General features: G+C 37.7%; 2 long non-coding RNA genes across 3 annotated transcripts; both read left to right on the top strand.

Annotated features, from left to right (window-relative positions):
- Nucleotides 1-1,534: 1,534 nt before the first annotated feature.
- Nucleotides 1,535-2,878, top strand: LOC130220136 (uncharacterized). The gene is made up of 3 exons (XR_008836129.1): nucleotides 1,535-1,607; nucleotides 2,181-2,400; nucleotides 2,822-2,878. It is a non-coding gene; the product is annotated as an uncharacterized LOC130220136 (long non-coding RNA).
- Nucleotides 2,879-3,601: 723 nt separating this feature from the next.
- Nucleotides 3,602-4,395, top strand: LOC130220138 (uncharacterized). Of its 2 annotated transcripts, none has more exons than XR_008836132.1 (5): nucleotides 3,602-3,662; nucleotides 3,745-3,852; nucleotides 3,935-3,988; nucleotides 4,080-4,254; nucleotides 4,352-4,395. It is a non-coding gene; the product is annotated as an uncharacterized LOC130220138 (long non-coding RNA). The 2 variants fall into 2 exon arrangements; XR_008836133.1 differs by having other exon boundaries at nucleotides 3,932-3,988.
- The last annotated feature ends 15,485 nt before the right edge of the window (nucleotides 4,396-19,880 follow it).

The following is a 19,880-nucleotide window of genomic DNA, read 5'->3' as shown; positions in this document are numbered from 1 at the left end:
AACACTGTTATTTTACAGACTTTTCCTAGATTATTACAATCAAATCAGTTCAAAAAAGTTACACACTAAGAGTTTTACAGAGAAACACTGTTATTTCACAAACTTTTCCTAGATTATTATGATCGAACACCATCAATAAAGTGACTGCACTAAAATTTCAAAAGAAAAAATGTTATTTAAAAGAATTTTATCTCTCAATCATTACAATTAAACACCTTTAATAAAATGCCAAGACATGCTCATGGTCGTAATTTAACAGTTTTATTTTGGATCAAAAACGTCTGGAAAAACAACAAACGAGATACAACTGATTAAAATTCTCACAACTTTAAGTTACAGTTGTTGCATTTTATTGAATAGTATTTATATCAAACATGTAGAGGTTTAATTTATATGGAATAATTCAGTTACAAATCTTAAATGAAATAGAACTGTAATGTGAAGGGGACGCTGACAAAGGAGTGCAGATCCAAATGCAGGTTTATTACACAGAGATGGTCCAACCCAGTCTCACGGCAGTTCGTGAAATAGTCACGAAATTTAATCTATTGATTCGTGTTCATGGGCACGAATTTCCCTCTTTTTTCGTGTCACCTTGCACGAATTTCCATCCAATGTATTTCAATAGGAAATCATTTTCGTGTCTCTAACACGACTTATTTTGCCATAGGGTACCTGATGCTGCGCTTTTAAAAAATATTTTTATTAAATATTATTATAACCACAGGGTACCAGACGCAGTATTACGATTATTATTATAGCCACAGGGTACCAGACGCAGTATTTTGATTATTATTACAGCCACAGAGTACCAGACGCAGTATTTTAATTATTATTGTAGACACAGGGTACCAGACGCAGTATTTTAATTATTATTGTTGACACAGGGTACCAGACGCATTTTTTTTTATTATTATTATTGACATAGTGTACTAGTTTTTCTAAACCGACGCAGAAGGAATTCCATTGCTTTCAATGGGTTGCCTCAGGCGTCATACGGAGACGTTCAAAGCCATCAAAAGATGTCAACGCAATATTTTAAACCTGGTTAACGTCTATTATAACAGTTTTTTTTTTAAATATGTGATTTTTGTTTTGTTCATGAAAAGCATCTGTAAAGAGGGTCGGGACAACTGTAAATGAGAATATACATCGGTCAACGTGACTTCTATTCAACAGTGATTTAACATCGCTCAGCTATTGGTCAAAATGCATCACCGGTGAGTTCACCGATGAGTTAAACTGCAGCAATATGTGGTAGGTTAATGCTACATAATGTATTTTTTATTTTCTATTGGAGATTAGTTGGTATTTATAAATATGTTATCATTTACTTTATATTTAATGAGTGAAATTATATTCAATTGCCCAGTTTAGGGTAATTATGCCTAATAAAACTGATTTAATGTGTTTGTTTTTTTAACTTAAAAAATATTACATTTAAAGTACTAAGTTTTAAAAATATTTTTAGCTGATCTTTGTATTATTAAATTATTCATTGAAGTTGGGGTCATAGTACGTCGAGATCTATTTTTTTTTTTTTACAGTCTATGGTCGCAATCCCAAGGTTCATTGCGATCCCAAGGTCCACTGCGGTTTTCCACGCGGTAAGTAAAAAGTAAACAAATAAAGACGATTTGTTGATTTAGATAAGGGGTTTGTTTAGAACTTTTATAAAAGCAGGGAAGTTAGTCTCCTGATGCATTAAATGACTGCAGACTTGATATAAATAAAGCATGTACTGCAAACTAGCGATGTTATCTAATTACATCTAAGTTCATTTATTAAAAAATATATTTTCCCCACATATAGTCGTGCATAGCTCAGAACAATATAGTTATACATTTGAAGATGAGGAGCAGTGTTACCAGATTGTTGTTTTCCACAATAGTAATCATCCAAAATCTAAATAAATTATGCAATATGCAATAAATATTACCTCTAATAATACAATTGTATTCATAACTACATCAATATTAAAGCAAATCAAGTGTTTCTCTTAAGTTTAAAGGCTACATTGTAACTGCAATTATTTTTCATGCCTTAAAAGAAACAAAAAAGCAGACATAACTGAATATATATATATATATATATATATATATATATATATATATATATATATATATATATATATATATATATATATTTGTGTTTGTTTGTTTAATCCTTGTATCTTTCAGTCTGTTTCTGCCTATCACAATGAGTGATTCAGAACTTCAAGAGCAACTTTTGAACCTTGATAATCGGATTGATCAAGATTTCAATTATAAGCTCAAGTCTTGATGACAACTTGGTGATCTGCAGGAAGCAACTCCAGTAAAGACAACTGAACCAAGGGTATGGTGGAGAAAGAGACACATTGTGTAAGGAAGGCCAAGACCAATCTGGAATCAATAAAGGGTTAGTTTTTCATTCCATGTATATTAAATATCTGCAATGTTTAGGCATATATGATTGTATGAGATCAAATTTACATGCATTTATTCTTCCACTACTATTGTATTAACGGAAAGAGACGCATAAGTTTTATTCTTACTATTGTTTATGAAAAACATTAAACTACAGTATAAGCTCACAAAATATTGTGGCTTAACTGTTTAAAACAATTTGTTCTATGTGTTGATTAGTGGCCAACCTTTTTTTTTATTTTCCAGAAAGTGTTTTGTCTGATTTGTATGACACCTTATAGACCATAAACTGATTCGGCTGTCCACATTGGAGTCCAGGAAATTAGAAGTCTGCTTATGCTGCTTGTCTACTAGTCTTGGGATAAGTTGAAATGTTATTAATGTTAATTTTCTGTTGTTTTAATCTTGTACAGCTCATAGGAACTCCAATCGTCCCAACTGTGAGAGGGCCTTGCTCCAGTGACTGTTGGCGTGTACTTCATTGTTTCCATTAGTCCCTGTATCTGTAGACCTAGGTGACAGTGGGCTAGAGTGAAATTTTGGTTTTATTTAAACTAAGGCATAATGATGGCCTTTTTATCTCAGATTTGGTCATGCAAGTAATTAATTGATATCATAAAATATTTTTATATTCTTTCCATTGTAGGTGGAAAAGATGTTGGTATAATTATTTTAATAGACTGCCAAGATCTCAGCAGACATTTTTCTTAGATATTCTTGAGTGGGAGTCTGTGCAATACAAGGTGGATAGTATTTGCAAGAAGGATGTACTAGGTACTTTAAACTGTATTTGTTGAAACTAAATTAACAAGAAAACAGCTCTTTGATGTTCACCTAGTAAAATTAGATTAGAAGATATAAACTGTCATGTACTTGTTCTTGACAGGAAGATTTGTGGACTACATTAACTAATGACACGACCTCCAAAGAGTTGCAAAAAGCTGTCCAAAGTTCCAGCACCCTCTTTAAGTCCTTCATTTTGGTGTTCCATGCCAAAGCACATGAGTTTTAATGTGAGATTGGTGAACTATATGAGCATCTTAAACTGATGCCAAAATTTTGTTATTGCTTTCCAGGATATTGGCATACCAGGATAGGCGTGGTTTAACTGTTGGGAAGGAGGTTGGAACAGTGCAATGTTTCCTCTCTTGGATTGCAGTGACCAGACATGCTACTGTAACTCTCATGGTCATGTGCTGGAATTAGCAGATATTCAACTATTTGGCCATCTCACTGACCTGTTGATATCAGAAGGTAAAGACATCCAGTAGAGTTTGTTTTAGATGTTCAGTAACCTATTTGAATAGTATTATGATTTTTGATTTCTTATCACTAGACCACAACAGCTCTGCAATGCAAGTTGCAAAACAGAATCCATGAAACTGGCAGTGACCGGAAACCAATTGGAAGACTTTGGTTTATGATGTAGAGAAGTGGGCAGACGGTGATGAAATTATTATTAATATTACATATAGTCATGAATAATTGTAAGTGTTACTATTATTGTTTTGTATTTTCACTAGCAGAAGCAAAGACAACAAAAAACAGAAGTGATGTGGATGTCTTCGCCTTATAGCATGGTATGTACACTAGACTTCTGTCAGTTTTGATTCTTTAACAGTTGATGTATAATCCATGTGATACAACTTTCTTCTTATGAATACATTTCAGACACTGTCAATCTAACAACAACGAGAAGGGCGTTCAACATTATCCTGCTAGTAAGGACTCTTCAAGAGAACAAATGATTCTTGTGGCAGAGATGGCCAACCATTATAAATACCAAATACCTTTCAACTCATCCTGGTTCCTTCAGAGAACTGTCCTGCTTGTGTGCTACTGAAAAGTATGTATTTGTATTATTTAGCACAAAACATAAGCATAAGGCTACCCAGTCCAAAGGATGTTAATACATTTTAATGTGGTTGTGTTCTTCTTTTAAGATACGACATGTGGCCTAAACGAAGAGGGTTTAAAAGGTCTGTGGATCATCATTCTCAGAAAGCAACAAAATAACTGAGAAAAAAAAAACTACGACAGGAGGGTGCAAGCTAGAGACCTGCAAGGTACCTGCATGTTTGTGCCGGAGCAGAGAACACATTTTTTAAATAAAGCTCCAACTGATGAGTATGACATTGACTACAGATTTTCTTTTACTGTAAAGAAAGAAGACGATGACCTTAACACTGAATCTAAAGCATGTAATAAAATCTGAATTTCATCATCTATAACCAAATTGTTGTCTCTTTTTTTTCAAATACATATACATGTACAGTATGTATGCATGCCTCTTAAATCAATCAGTGGTGTTAATTTGGAGCATTATTGAACGCCTAACTGCTTACAACATGTATAGATTTGAGGTATTCTATATGAAAATAAAATAAATACATTAACTGATATTGAGAGCTTTTAAAATATGAATTCTATGATGAAGAATGTGTATTGAATTTTTGCATATACTTGGCCAAAAAATGTTTATTATTATTATTATTATTATTATTATTATTATTATTATTATTATTATTATTATTATTATTATTATTATTATTATTATTATGGTCAACTGCTCAGATACCTCCAGTCAATATGTGGCTGAGTCAGGCAACCAGACTTCTACCACTTGAAAAATTTACCTATGATTTACATCAAAGATCTGATGTGTTCTGGTGCATTTGGTCCTCCTTCTGGATTTTTCTTGAGGGTACTCCATGACTATTTCTTCACCTTGGAATTTAAGGTTCTATCTGCTTTCTGAATGATTTTGAGATATTGAGCTTCAAAGTTTTTGCATTTCATAGCAAACAGTATGTGTGTAACATTTGTTCAAATAAAAAGTCTTAAAATTTAAACAACTTACAGCATACAAAAAACATCCCATAAAGGTAATAAGTTGTCATTTAATAAGAATATGTCAATAACCCAATTTTGACAAACATGTCAGATACAACCTTATAACTCTAAGGTGACAATATGTCTTTCTAAATTTGTTTCATCTCCTTTTATTTTTGTCTTTGCTTTGTTGCATTTGTATGCATTTGTTAGAATGTCCAACAAAAACTGCTGTACATATTGTTACAAGATACCAGTACCACTGTTGTTCTGTTGAAAATTAAAATAATAATAATAAAATAAAAAAACTATTTGTACAATGTTCCATTGAATGCAAAAAAAAAAAAAAAAAAAAATCAAATGATGCCAATTAAAACATTTTCAAAACTAACAGAAAATCTATAAAATATGATTTTTTGGTAGACATAACCCATCTCAATAGCTTATACTCATATATAAGTACAGCACAAAATTATTTTACTTTTAGTTTAGATCATCTGAAGGTTTGCATTTTTATTTTGTTGGTTAATGGCTATGTGTTATAATCATTTGGAGGTTTGAACTATTCACAGCATTTGTAAAGATATCTTTTCGTCATTGTAACCTCATTTCTTACTATTTTCATGATTTTTACAATGCATAAATTCTTACAAATCATTTGATTAATAAAGAAAATAATTAGCAAATTAACCCATGATGAAAACAATAATTAAATGCAGTGTCTACAAAATTATCCAGATTGAGTTTCACCACAAGACACAGTAAGTTGCATGGTGTAATACTAATTTGAATAAATATGGTATGGTAAAGGGGAATTTTTTATTTTAGACTTCAGTCCTTGGCTGAAGAAAGATAACAAAGGCCACGTTTGTCAGTATCTTAGTGTATAGTATGCTGTAATAACTGAAAACTGTTTAAAGATTATTATTATAGGGACACATACAGGACAAAGACATTATGTGGAATCATTATTTCCTGGATTAAATACATAAGTTCATACATTGTCATCAAAACATATTGTTACACAAACAAGTTGAAGATTTAAAAAGTAAAAATATTCAGATAAAGAGTTTTTTTCAAAACAAATACAAAAAGTCTTTAAAAGGTTACATTTATAAACATTTACATATTTTAATATAACTTATCCATATTTCAAATAAAGTAGAAACAATTAAACCACATGATGACCATTAATGAAACTTCTTTTCCATGATTAATCCAGTCAGAACACCAGTGAATTAACCAATTACTCATATAATTTGTGATGAATATTGATCACTATTGCTAATGACTAGTGATTTAAGAGTATACTGATGTTGTACAGCTTATTTTTTAACACAACTGTACATGTGACAATAACAATGTCTTATTCATGTTGAAGATGATACATCTACATAGGTTTTACTGCCTTTCTACTCCCAGGGGATGTGTAGAGCCCCATGGAAAAAGAAAAAAGTATTCACATTTCAAACGTCTCTAACTCGAAGTCAAATTAGAATATATAAGGGAAAAACCACAACACTATTACTTATGCTATATTCAATAAATAATATTGGACATAGTTTTCAGATATATACTGAAAGTCAATAAAAGCTGTTTAAAAAAACAATCGTTGTAAAACAACAAATTTATGTCTGGCTTTCACATATGTCATAAATATATGGACAATGACCTTATATAGATAGTCCTATGTTCATTAAAGATCGTATTTATTCCATTTTATTACAAAAATATTTTAAACTACATTACCCACAAGTCTTTGTCACTCTATAGATGGGACGGGAACAACATGGCGCTGCAAATTGTAGTTCATTGAAATGTGTAATTAGGGTTAGGTTTAGGGTTACGATCTTGGTTAATCGGTAACTAATTGAAACATGGCGATACCTCATTGATAAAGGACACTGTTAGTAAAGTGGCAAAGTTAGCAAAACATAGTTAGCAACACGAAGCATCTTTTAATTTGGCTTTAAAGTTAGTCCAATCACAACGTCGCAATCTACGTCACACTTGTTGTCTCTATTTGGTAATCCGGCTGAAGGTAGATTATAAATTAAGGATTTAAATATTAAAATTCATATTAATATTACATATTAAATATTATGTCTTATTAAAATACAAATGTATATTTACAGCGAGATTCCTTTGTGGGTGTAACCTGATGTGCAAAATGATCAGTGAAACCAGATCATAGGCATACATTTGAAATGAATAATAAAATAATAAATGTCATGTTTGAAAACAAATATAGTTCAGCATTTCCTGTAAATTGACCCTGCATCCTGTAGGTATCTAAATATAAATATATGTCAAACTTCAAGGACAAATATTGTGCCTATTAAATAGTAAAAATAGTGTTGTAAATGAGTATGCAAATAAAGACAATACATTTTTAATGAAACATTTATAATTTATTTATAATACCACAAAAAAAAAAAAAAAATCACACAAACATGCAAACACCAAAAATATATATTTTATAACACTTTTATTGCAATATTTTATTACATACATATATATGCAAATGGTTAAAAACAATTATAATTGAAGGAAATGTATATTTTGTATTATTATTATTATATTTATTTATTTTGTGATATTTATTCATGTCATACATCTGGTATGTGAAGCTCAAGTAAAACTGCACTGCAAAAAATCTTTTCAAATGATGCCTTTGGAAATGCCATTATAACAAACTTTCACAACAGCAAGTCAAGTTCATGACAAATACAAAAATGTTTATAATGACAACTTTCTGAACCTAACAGCAAAAGTACCTAAAAGCTATAACACTTTTCAAAAACATATTCAAGTACTTACTAAAGAACAGCAACATTTTTACAAAACACTGAGAACCAATGTGTGCTTGGCGAGTCCAGGTGTTTATGGTGACTAGACTGTCATATTGCAAACCGGTTGGCATGAGGAGACTTGGGTGTAAAGTGTCGGAAATTCCTGGAAGGCTCCCATGTGTTATCCCAGGTTTTGCCACTGTAAAGTATCAGAAGTGCACAATATCATTAAAGAACAAAGAATCAAGATGATTGTTAGGTTTCATTTAGAAAGTTCAGTGATATTTATTTATATCTGTAAAGTGTCATTAAATCTGGCACTCTTGAATTAACTGCTTGAATAAGTTTAACATTTTCAGCATGTTTTCATGTATCCCAAGCAGATCTGACAGTCCTACAGACTCAGAGATGAAGATAGTGACTGCACTGATCACTTCTTGCTATTTAAAACACACTCTTTGACTCATCAATTATATGAAAACTACAACAGCATACAGTGCTCCACCCTAATAATATTGCTAAATTATGACAAGTTTATTACTTTACATGGCTAAACATTTATGTTATAGCTGCATGATTCACTGCTATTACTGTAACCCATTACAGTCTTAGCCCAACCTAATTGACTTTATTAGAAAACTGCATAGAAACCTGTTGCCTTAAACCACTTGTGTTTTATACAAGGTGAAACTAAACAGCCATACTTGAATTAACTTACAACATTTACAATCTTATCGGACTTACAGTAACATTTTAATTTAAGTAGGGCTGTTAAGTTTTATCTTGCATATAATGTAAGGGGTTTAAGGCAATGAGTTTCTATACAATTTTCTAGTAAAGTCAACTAGATTTGGTTAAAGGAATAGTTCACTACTTACTCTCCCTCAAGTGGTTGTAAACCTTTATTATAAAACTTCCAAGTTTCTTAGTGTGGAACATGAAGGAAGTTTTTTGAAGAAAGCTGAAAACCTGAAACCATTGACATACATAGGAGTAAAAAATATACTATGGAAGTCAATGTTTACAGATTTTCATCTTTCTTTAAAATCTATATTTTTGTATTTAACTGAAGAAAGCAACTCAGACACATTTGGAACAAGTGAAGGATGAGTCATTAATGACAGAGTTTTCATTTCATTTTTGGGTGAACTATCTCTTTAAGAGTATACTGAAAGAAATGTCCTACTCAATGATGCTAACTTCAGCTACATGTGTAGCCCCTTGAGTACTTAATTAGAAATCAAAACAATGATCAAATCAGTCCTATTTTATGCCCTATATATCATATTGGCCACAGAAAGGACTACTTAGTGTTGCAATGAAATTAAACAAATAATAAAACTAGGACTTACCACACAATACAAGACAACCAGTGAATTTTCAACTCTACCTTTTCTGTACACAAGATGAGGTTCCAGCTTCAAAATGGCACCATAACACTGATCCTGAGTGGGGTGGTTGTGCTGCTCTGTGAGGTTGTGACTGTTCAGATGCAGTGCTGTGAAGAGTTCTTTATTAAAAGAAAGTACATTCTTTTCAAATCTGCACATATTAACAAAGAAAATACAATAATTTTAAATAATGATTAATTCTGAAAAACCTTACCCTTAGTCCAAAAGTTGCTTGACCCCATTGACTTCCATGGTTTGGAATAAGGAGAGGCATCTGCTTAGTTACTACTTTCTTAAAAATATCTACTTTTATGTTTAACAAAAAAGAAGCATAAATTGGTTAGGAACCACTCATACATAGTCAAACTTTAAAAATCTGAGAAGTCTAAAAAAATCAGAGAGAAGTCTAAAAATTTTGCATTTGCTGCATTTGCATTTTTTGCATTTGCTGGATACCTCTCTTTTCACCCTGATGATCCCTCGGTTCCAGCTCGCATTTCAGCCTGCCTGTCAGACATTTCACACTGGATGAAAGATCATCATCTTCAGCTTAACCTCACGAAAACGGAAATGCTTGAAGTTTCTGCCAACCCGACTCTTCACCATAACTTTTCAATCTAGATGGATGGAGCAACCATTACTGCATCCAAAATGGTAAAAAGCCTTGGAGTAACGATTGATGACCAACTAAACTTCTCTGACCACATTTCTAGAACTGCTCGATCTTGCAGATTCGCACTCTATAACATCAGAAAAGTCTGACCCTTCCTATCTGAACATACAGCTCAACTCATTGTTCAAGCTCTTGTTCTCTCCAAACTGGACTATTGCAACTCTCTACTAGCCGGGCTTCCAACAAATTTTATCAAACCTCTTCAGCTGCTTCAGAACGCAGCAGCACGAGTGGTCTTTGATGAACCCAAAAGAGCACATGTCACTCCGCTACTCACCCATTTGCACTGGCTGCCAGTTGCTGCTCGGATCAAATTCAAAGCTCTGATGTTTGCTTATAAAGCGACCTCTGGCTTTGCTCCTTCGTATCTGCTCTCACTTCTGCAGATGTATGTGCCCTCCAGAAACTTGCGTTCTGTGAATGAACATCGCCTCGTTGTTCCATCCCGAAGAGGGAAGAAATCACTTTCCCGAACTCTCACATTCAATCTGCCCAGTTGGTGGAATAAACTCCCTAACTACATCAGAACAGCAGAGTTACTTGCTGTCTTCAAGAAACGACTAAAAACTCAACTGTTTAGTCTCCATTTTCCTTCCTAATCTTAACTGCCTCTCTCGCTATACCACTAACTGTACTCTCTCTCTCTCTCTCTCTCTCTCTCTCTCTCTCTCTCTCTCTCTCTCTCTCTCTCAAAAAAAATAAAAAAATAAAAATAAACATTAGCTCCTTAGCTTCTTAGACTTTACACACCTGAAACTTGTCTATAGCACTTGTTCACTGCTGCTCTTATAGTTGTGTAAATTGCTTCCTTGTCCTCATTTGTAAGTCGCTTTGGATAAAAGCGTCTGCTAAATGACTAAATGTAAAAGTAAATGTACTAAAATGCATTGTACTGTATAAGGAGGACATCTGACTGAATCTATGTATGTGTGCCTATAGGAGCTGGGGTTGATTCGAAAACCTGCGTCATTCATGACTAGTATTTGTAATGAAAGAGGCCAGGAGCTCATATATGCCGGTATGCCCATCACAGAGGTATTTAAAGAGGAAATGGGTCTCTGTGGAGTGCTGGGCCTGTTATGGTTCCAGAGGAGGTTTGTCATTTAAAATTAGGTTATTATGAAAATAAAGTAAAAGTAATATTTCACAATATTATTACAAAGTAAATATTTTACCTTTTTTGAAAATGTTTTTAGATTAGATTAGATTCAACTTTATTGTCATTGCACATGTACAAGGCAATGAAATGCAGTTTAGGTCTAACCAGGTGTGCACAAGGAGCAAGTGCAGGATATAGGTATAAATTATAAAGAGCAATTATAGAAAAAACTATGGTGATATTTACAGATGGATGTACTATGACCATTGTATACAGGTTGTATTAGTTATGAACAGAGATTTACAATAGATGAATATACTGTATGTACCAGTTGCTATTGATAATCAGAGGTATGCAGATAGATACATAATTACAAATGTATATGTACAGTATGTATGTGCAATTCAAGATGAATTAGTGCAACATAGTGCGATAAATATGTGCAATTTTTATTGTGCAAATATTAAATAATAAATAACTGCAGTGTTTATGTGGTGTATGGGTAAAGTGTGGGGGTGTATGAGGGGGCAAAAGAGTCAGTGGGGGGCAGAGTTAAAAAGGGAAACAGCTCTGGAGTGAAAGCTGTCTTTGAGCAGGATGGGCGGAGTACAGTTCATATAGTTTTAGCAACCTGCTCAGCAACAGAGCAGGTTCCATACTAGACTGTGATGCAGTTGGTCAGGATGCTCTCTATTGCAGGTAGAAGTTCACCAAGACGGTTGAAGACAGCTCTTTCTACTTAAGTTGCCTTAAGAAAAAGAGATGCCAGTGCGCCTTCTTGACCAGGTTCGAGGTGTTGGTGGTCCAGGACAGGTCTTTTGAGATGTGAGTCCCCAGGAACTTGAAGGATGGGACAGGCTCAACGGCCATCCAATTGATGTGAATGGGATCATGTGATCCTATTCGTCCCTTCCTAAAGTCCACAATGAGCTCCTTGGTCTTGGTGGTGTTAGGGAGCAGATTATTGTCTGTGCACCAAGTGGCCAGATGCTGTATCTTCTCTCTGTAAGCAGTCTCATTATTGTTGCTGATTAGACTAATCATTGTAGTGTCATCTGAAAATTTGATGATGGTGTCAGATCTATTCATGGGCCTGCAGTGATGCATGAAAAGAGAGTAGAGGAAGGGGCTCAGCACACAGTCCTGTGGTACACCAGTGTTGATAGTGACAGTGGTGGAGCAGATTTGGCCCGATCTAACATTCAGAGGTCTGTTAGTCAGAAAGTCCATAAGCCAGTTGCAGAGAGGGGTGTTAATATCCAGGTCTCTAAGTTTGATAATTAACTTAGAGGGTATTACAGTGTTGAATGCTGAGCTGAAGTCAACGAACAGTATTTGTGCATAAGTGTTTTTATTGTGTGTGAGTACAGAGTGCAGTGCTATGGAGACTGCATCTTCTGTGCTCCTGTTGGCAAACTGGTGTGAGTCCAGTGTGGATATGAGTGAGTCTTTTAGATGTGCCAGGACCAAACACTCAAAGCACTTCATGATGAAAAGAGGTGATTTTAAAGCATGCTGGCACAGCTGCTAGGTTAAGGGACAGGTTGAAAATGTCTGTGAATACCCCAGCGAGCTGTTCTGCACATGCCTTGAGGTCTTACATTCATTGATCTGCCTCAGTGTGGTGTAAACTTCTGAGGAGGTGAGTATGATAGGTGAGTTGTCGGTTGAGGAAGTGATCCTGGTAGTGGTGTCTTTATTCCCTCTTTAAGAGTAAGCATAAAAGTCATTAACTCATTTAGGAAAGAGACATTGTGGGTGTGGAATAGCTGGGCTTGTAGTTGCTAATGGCCTGGATGCCCTGCCACATGCGCCAAGTTGGAAAAGTGCTCCTCTAGCTTTAGCTTGTAACAGTGCATGGCCTTTTTGATGCCCTCCTTCAGATTAGCCCTGGAAGTGCTGTAGGCCTGTGCATCACCTGATCTGAAGGCAGTGTTTCGTACCTTCAGCAGGAGGCGCACCTCCTTGTTCATCAATTGCTTTTGATTTGGGTATGTGGTGATCTGCTTCTGGGTAACACCGTCTCTGGTGGTGTTGATGTATTCCAGAACAGAGGAAGTGCAACTGTCTATGTCTGTGTGAGAACCACAGGTGGCCTTGGAAGCAAACATACTCCAGTGTTGAAACCTGTCCACATGCTCCCACATGTGACAGAAAGACTCAGCCATTATGGATTCAGCAGAGAGTAAGATTATTCGCTTTTATCACTCATTTAACCAACATGGACTATTAATGTTGGTCACACTGAATTATTTTTCAGTTTGTTGATTTGACACTTTTATTGTCGATCTCTGCCTTCACTGTCGCTGTTGCGGTGGAGGAAACACCTACAATTTTTGGCTCACCCCACAGTTACAATGATGAGAGCATTACTTGTACCTCGTTCTTCTGCCCGACATCCAAGTTCACAGCCAGAGCTACCAGATCCTCCAGAGCTACCAGATTCTCCGTCACTACCAGAACTGCTAGATTCTCCGTCACTGCCAGAGCTGCCAGATCCTCCAGAGCTGCCAGAGCCACCACCTAAGTCCCACGAAAGGCCGGAGTCACTGCCTGAGTCTCACAAAAGGCCGGAGACACCGTCTGAATCCCATGAAAAGCTGGAGCTGCCACCTAAATCCCACGAAAGGCCAGAGATATCACCTGAGTTCCTTAAAGGCTTGCTAGAGCTGTGTGACTTCCCAGTGATGCCAGAGCCATGTGACTTCCCAGTGCTGCCAGAGCCATGTGATTTCCAAGTGTTGTTAGAGCCAGGTGAAACCTCAGTGCCTCCAGAGCTGGAGGAACTGTCAATGCCTCCTGATTCTAAGCCTCCTGACTTACCGGGGTGGTCTGAGGCACCGGTGCCTTCTGACCTAGATTCTCCTGCACCACTGGGGTCGTTTGAACTGCCATTACTTTCCAAACCAGAGCCTCCTGATTTACGGGAGTTGTCTTACATGTCAGTGCTTGCTAAACGAAAGTCTCCAGATCTTTCGCAGCTCCTTGTGCCAGGTCCTCAGCAGTTCCAGGCTTCTGAGCCTCCACAGCTCCATGTCCAAGGCCCTCAGCAGCTTCAGGCTTCTGATCCTCCACACTCCAGGCCCTCCGCAGCTCCACACCCTCTGACCTTCCTCCTGTTCTGCCTCCACTCCACCTCCCTCCTGGACTGTTCTGGGAGTGTCTGGAATTCGCTTATAGAGCAGTCACAATCTATATAGAACTATATGAGTCACTTTTACGGACTACAAATACCATCACAATGTTCACACACACCAGTTGGCGATCACAGCTGATGACACACGCAGCTGAAGCCGGTGATCGCAGACCATTTGGACCATTTATACACCACACACACACACTAGTTCTTTGCTTAGTCTTTGGTTGCTGCCACTGTTTGTGTTCAAGCGTTTTTAGTTCTTTGTTTTGCCTCCTGTGTTTTTGACCCAAGTCTTGTCTTTTTGCTGTATGCTTTTTTGCTGCCCCAACCTTATGCCTGTTTTATGACTACGATTTAGATTACCTGTATGTTCCTGTTTTGCTCCTGTATTGACCATTACCTGCATATATAATTAATCTTATTAAACTGCACATGGATCCTTACTTTTGTTGTCCTCGACTCACTTCCACACGTGACAGGCTTTTTCAAGCCAACATCAAACTTTGTCAGTGAACTTTAGCTTCTAGTTAATGCTTTTATTAGACTTTTAGATCTGTATCCAAAAACAAAACAAAATACAAAAGCATGCAATACAATCATAAATATACATATTAAAACAACATACAAACATTTAATCCAATGCTTCAAATACCAGGATCGCTTTTTAGTAAATGTCCATTTTTGGGTCAGAATCAATTTTAGCTGTTTTCACCAGTGCCGTTAAATGCTAATGTGCTGGTTCTCCCTGCCCACTCGAAGTAGGTTATCCCCTCCCACTTTTCAGGGACATCTGCTAGATCAATAAAAAATACAGTACTCATTAACAAAACGAGAGCACAACAGCCTATAATTGGCAAAACAACTGTTCATACGTTTCTTCCCCCTGACATCACACCAAAATTGTAACTTCCACAGGAAATGATGTGGCAGTAGCTTCAAAAAAGGAATCAGATGGCAAGGTAGCGACAGTCATATGTACCTGTGAAACGCTGCAGGAGATAAATATCAAATATCTGGGTTTTCAGACATCTGCAGGTCTGTTTTTTACCAGTTTGACTGCAACTAAAGTGTTGCTACTGTTTCACGTACAACTGCGCCGTATAATATGGTACAATTAGAATCAGAATCAGAAAGAGCTTTATTGCCAGGTATGTTCACACATACGAGGAATTTGTTTTCGTGACAGAGCTTCTACAGTGCAACAGGATTACAGAGACAGGACAAAAAACAGATAATAAATATATAAAAAAAAAAATAGAAGTAGTGAGTGCAAACATACAGATTGACAAGTGTATGTACGTGTTTATTACTATATACAACATTATATGTGCAGCTGTTATGTGCAAATTGGCATGTAAAGTGTGTTGTTAAATAAGTGTATATGTGTATAAAAGTGTTTAGCAAGTAGTGATGTTGGCTCCACAATTATTATCATCAAGTGTTCATGAGATGGATTGCCTGAGGGAAGAAACTGTTTCTGTGTCGGGCTGTTCTGGTGCGCAGAGCTCTGTATCGTCGAGGCAGTGTGCTGGGTGTGAGGGGTCCAGAGTGATTTTGGCAGCCCTTCTGCTCACTCTGGATAAGCACAGTTCTTAGGGAGTAGGAAGGGTTGTACCAGTGATTCGCTCAGCAGTCTGAACTATTCGACGTAGTCTTTGGAGGTCGTATTTAGTAGCTGAGCTAAACCAGACAGTTATTGATGTGCAGATGACTGATTCAATGATGGAGGTGTAGAACTGTTTCAGGAGCTCCTTTGGGAGGTTAAACTTCCTCAGCTGACGAAGAAAGTACAGCCTCTGTTGAGCTTTTTTGACAATGGAGTCAATGTGAGTGTCCCACTTCCGGTCCTGATAGATGGTGGTGCCCAGAAACCTGAATGACTGCTGCCACAATGCTGTCCATGATGCTCAGTGGGGGAGAGCAGGGGGGTTTCTCCTGAAGTCCACTATAATCTCCACTGTTTTGAGCGTGTTGAGCTCCAGGTTGTTGTGACTGCACCAGACAGCCAACTCCTTAATCTCCTGTCTGTAAGCAGACTCGTCAACGTCCTGAATGAGGCCAATAAGTGTGGTGTCGTCTGCAAACTTCAAGAGCTTCACAGAGGAGTCTTTTGAAGTGCAGTCATTCGTGTACAGGGAGAAAAGCAGTGGGGAGAGGACACACCCCTGGGGGGCGCCAGTGCTTATTGTGCGGATACTAGATGAGAATTTTCCCAGCTTCACCAGCTGCTGCCTGTCCGTTAGGAAGCTGTTGATCCACTGACAGACAGAGGTGGGCACAGAGAGCTGAGTTAATTTGGGCAGGAGAAGTTTTGGGATGATAGTGTTAAACGCCGAACTGAAGTCAACAAACAAGATCCTCACATAGGTCCCTGGTCTGTCTAGGTGTTGCAGAGCATAATGCAGTCCCATATTTACTTATCCACATTTATATTTATCCACAGACCTGTTTGCTGTGTAGGCAAACTGAAGTGAGGGTTCAGTGATGTCCTTCAGGTGGGCCAGCACCAGTTTTTCAAAAGACTTCATGACCACAGATGTTAGTGCCACCGGTCTGTAGTCATTTAGTCCTGTAAGTTTGGGTTTCTTTGGGATGGGGATGATGGTGGAGCGTTTGAGGCAGGAGGGCACTTCACACAGCTCCAGTGATCTGTTGAAGATCAGGGTGAAGATGGGGGCCAGTTGGTCAGCACAGGATTTTAAACAGGCTGGTGTTATAAAATCTGGGCCTGGTGCTTTTTTCCTCTTTTGTTTCCGGAAGACCTGGCGCACCTCCTCTTTACTGAACTGTAGGGCAGGTATGGGGGAGGCGGGGGGGGGGGGGGGGTGGAGGTGTTAATGGTGGCGTGAAGAGCAGTTCAGAGTGGATGTGGGGGGTTTCCTCAAACCGGCAGTAAAACTCATTCAGATCGTTTGCAAGTCGTTCATTGTCTACAGTGCTGGGGGATGGTGTCTTGTAGTTTGTGATGTTTTTCAGACTTTTCCACACAGATGTCGCTTTAAGAGAACTGACTCCTTAGTTTCTCAGAATAGTTCCTTTTTGCGACTCTGATCTCCTTTTCCAGTGTGTATTGGGCCTGCTTATACAAGGCCTTATCCCCATTCCTGTAAGCAACCTCCTTGGCCTGACGTAGCTGTCTGAGTTTTACAGTGAACCATGGTTTGTCATTGTTGTATGTGAGTTGAGTCCTGGTTGGAATGCACACGTCTTCACAGAAACTGATATAAGATGTTACAGTCTCTGTGAGCTCATCCAGGTCGTTTGCAGCAGCTTCAAAAACACTCCAGTCAGTGAGGTCAAAACAGGCTTGTAGATCCCGCTCTGTTTCGGTACACCATCTTTTCACAGATCTTAATACAGGTTTGGCTGTTTTCAGTTTCTGCCTGTAGGTTGGAATGAGATGAATCAAACAATGGTCAGAGTGTCCCAAAGCTGCTCGTTGGACGGAGCGGTATGCATCCTTTATTGTAGTATAACAGTGATCCAGTATATTTCTGTCTCTTGTGGGACATGTAACATGCTGTCTATATTTTGGCAGTTCACGGGACAGTTTTGCTTTGTTAAAATCCCCGAGAATGATTAAAACAGAGTCTGGGTGTTGTTGCTCGATCACCGTGATCTGATCAGCTAGTTTCTGTAGGCTTGCGTGCGCGAGCGGAGGAATGTAAACACTGATGAGGATGAACGAGCAGAACTCGTGCGGGGAGTAAAAAGGCTTACAGTTAATAAACAGTGCTTCGAGATCTGGACAGCACATCTTCTTTAAAACTGTTACATCTGTACACCACCTTTCATTGATGTAAAAGCACGTCCCGCCACCGCGTGATTTCCGCGCTGATTCTTCGTCGCGATCCGCTCTGAACAGCTCTGAACAGCTACTAGCCCGGTAGGTGAAGCGCGTTGTCCGGTATGGTGTCGTTCAGCCAGGTTTCCGTGAAACACAGAGCAGCTGAATGCAGAAAATCCCTGTTTGTCTGAGAGAGCAGAATGAGTTCGTCTATTTTGTTGGGTAGAAAACAGAGATTTGCCAGATGGATGCTAGGCAACGCGGTCCGAAATCCGCGCTGTCTGAGTTTCACAAGCGCGCCTGCACACTTTCCTCGTCTGCGCGCTTGAAAGCGTTTGAGCAGCACCGCGGCTCCTCCGACTACAATGTCCAACGGAACATCAGATAAATCCAGGTATGGAAAAATATTCGGTGGTGTATGTGCCCGAATGTCCAACAATTCGTCTCTGGTGAAACTAATTGTAGGAATATGACTCAAGACAGGACAAACTAACAAAAACACAAACACTACTGCAGAGTACGACACAGAGGCGGCCATCGTCATCGGTGCCATCTTGGATTTTTATGTTTGGACAACAAAAAGTACTTCAAAACCATAGTGCTACTTAAGCATGGCGAAAAACACCTATACCTGAGCTGGCTTTTTTGTTTTGTTACTGCTGTCGCCTACCTGCGTGGAATGCCTATAGTGAACGATGGTGTTCAAGTCCCAAGTCTGGGTACAGACACAAGTGTGATACAGATGTTACTACTTCAATGTGTTCCTTTTGGCGCCATTCATACCGCGGCGACAGCGGTACTTGGTGCGCCAGCAGCTTTTGACCGCTGGGTGGCAGTTTAACCACAGATATTCAGCTTTGCCTTTCCACAACACTAAACAGACTTTTCTGTGCGTACCTTATGTGATCAGATGTGTTCAATTAAAACATAATTTTGAGTTAGTTTTCTTAGTAATAAACATGATCTTATCATCGGTCAGCGCGCTTCAAGTTTTGCCGTTGTGTGCTGTGTGCTCGAGCGGAAAAGCGTGTTACTTCTGTTTCATTGTTCAGTCAAATGAAAGCACTGCAGGGTTTCTGTTGAGGTGACAGCGGGGTTTGGGTTGTCAATGTGAGTATAGCAAACTTTTAAAGATGGAGGAGAGTACTTGTGGTCGCTGTTTCAAGTTATCCAGAGTTGTTTTTTTAGATCTTGAATATCTCAATATTATTAAAATTACAATTATAACATCGACAGCAACTCGACTCGCGCACACCAGCTGATTCAGTCGTTTTCTAGTGACATACAAAAGAGTGCAGGGCTTCTTTTTTTTGTCAACCATAAAAGGCAGCGCGGTGCGCCGCGAGTTTTTGGAACGTAAAGGCGTGCGCTTTGTGATCGGCCACTAAATGTACAACAAATATTTGTTAACTCTTTGGATGGTAACACATGCAAACACACGTTTCTACAGACGCATTTTGCCAAAGAAGCAAATTGAAAGAAGGATATTTCTGGTCACAGTTTCACACAGAGTTGACATTAACCAGCGCTAATGCAGATCACCTCTGTGCTGTCTGGAACTTTATAAACTTAAAAAAGCAGGCTGTTGATGATTTAGGGTGGGCTACAACCAACAAACCCCTTTTTTATTTTATTTATTTTATTTTTTTTGAAAATTACAGTTATTAATAGTTCTTATATAATATCAGCTTTTAAAATAGCCTACAATCTACGAATCAAACAAATTCAAAGATTTTCTTGATTTTGGTATAATGATAAC

Source organism: Danio aesculapii, unplaced genomic scaffold (genome assembly GCF_903798145.1).
Source record: "Danio aesculapii unplaced genomic scaffold, fDanAes4.1, whole genome shotgun sequence".
NCBI lineage: Eukaryota > Metazoa > Chordata > Actinopteri > Cypriniformes > Danionidae > Danio > Danio aesculapii.
Note: the sequence above shows the minus strand (reverse complement) of the source record. Positions and strands in the feature narration are given on the sequence as shown.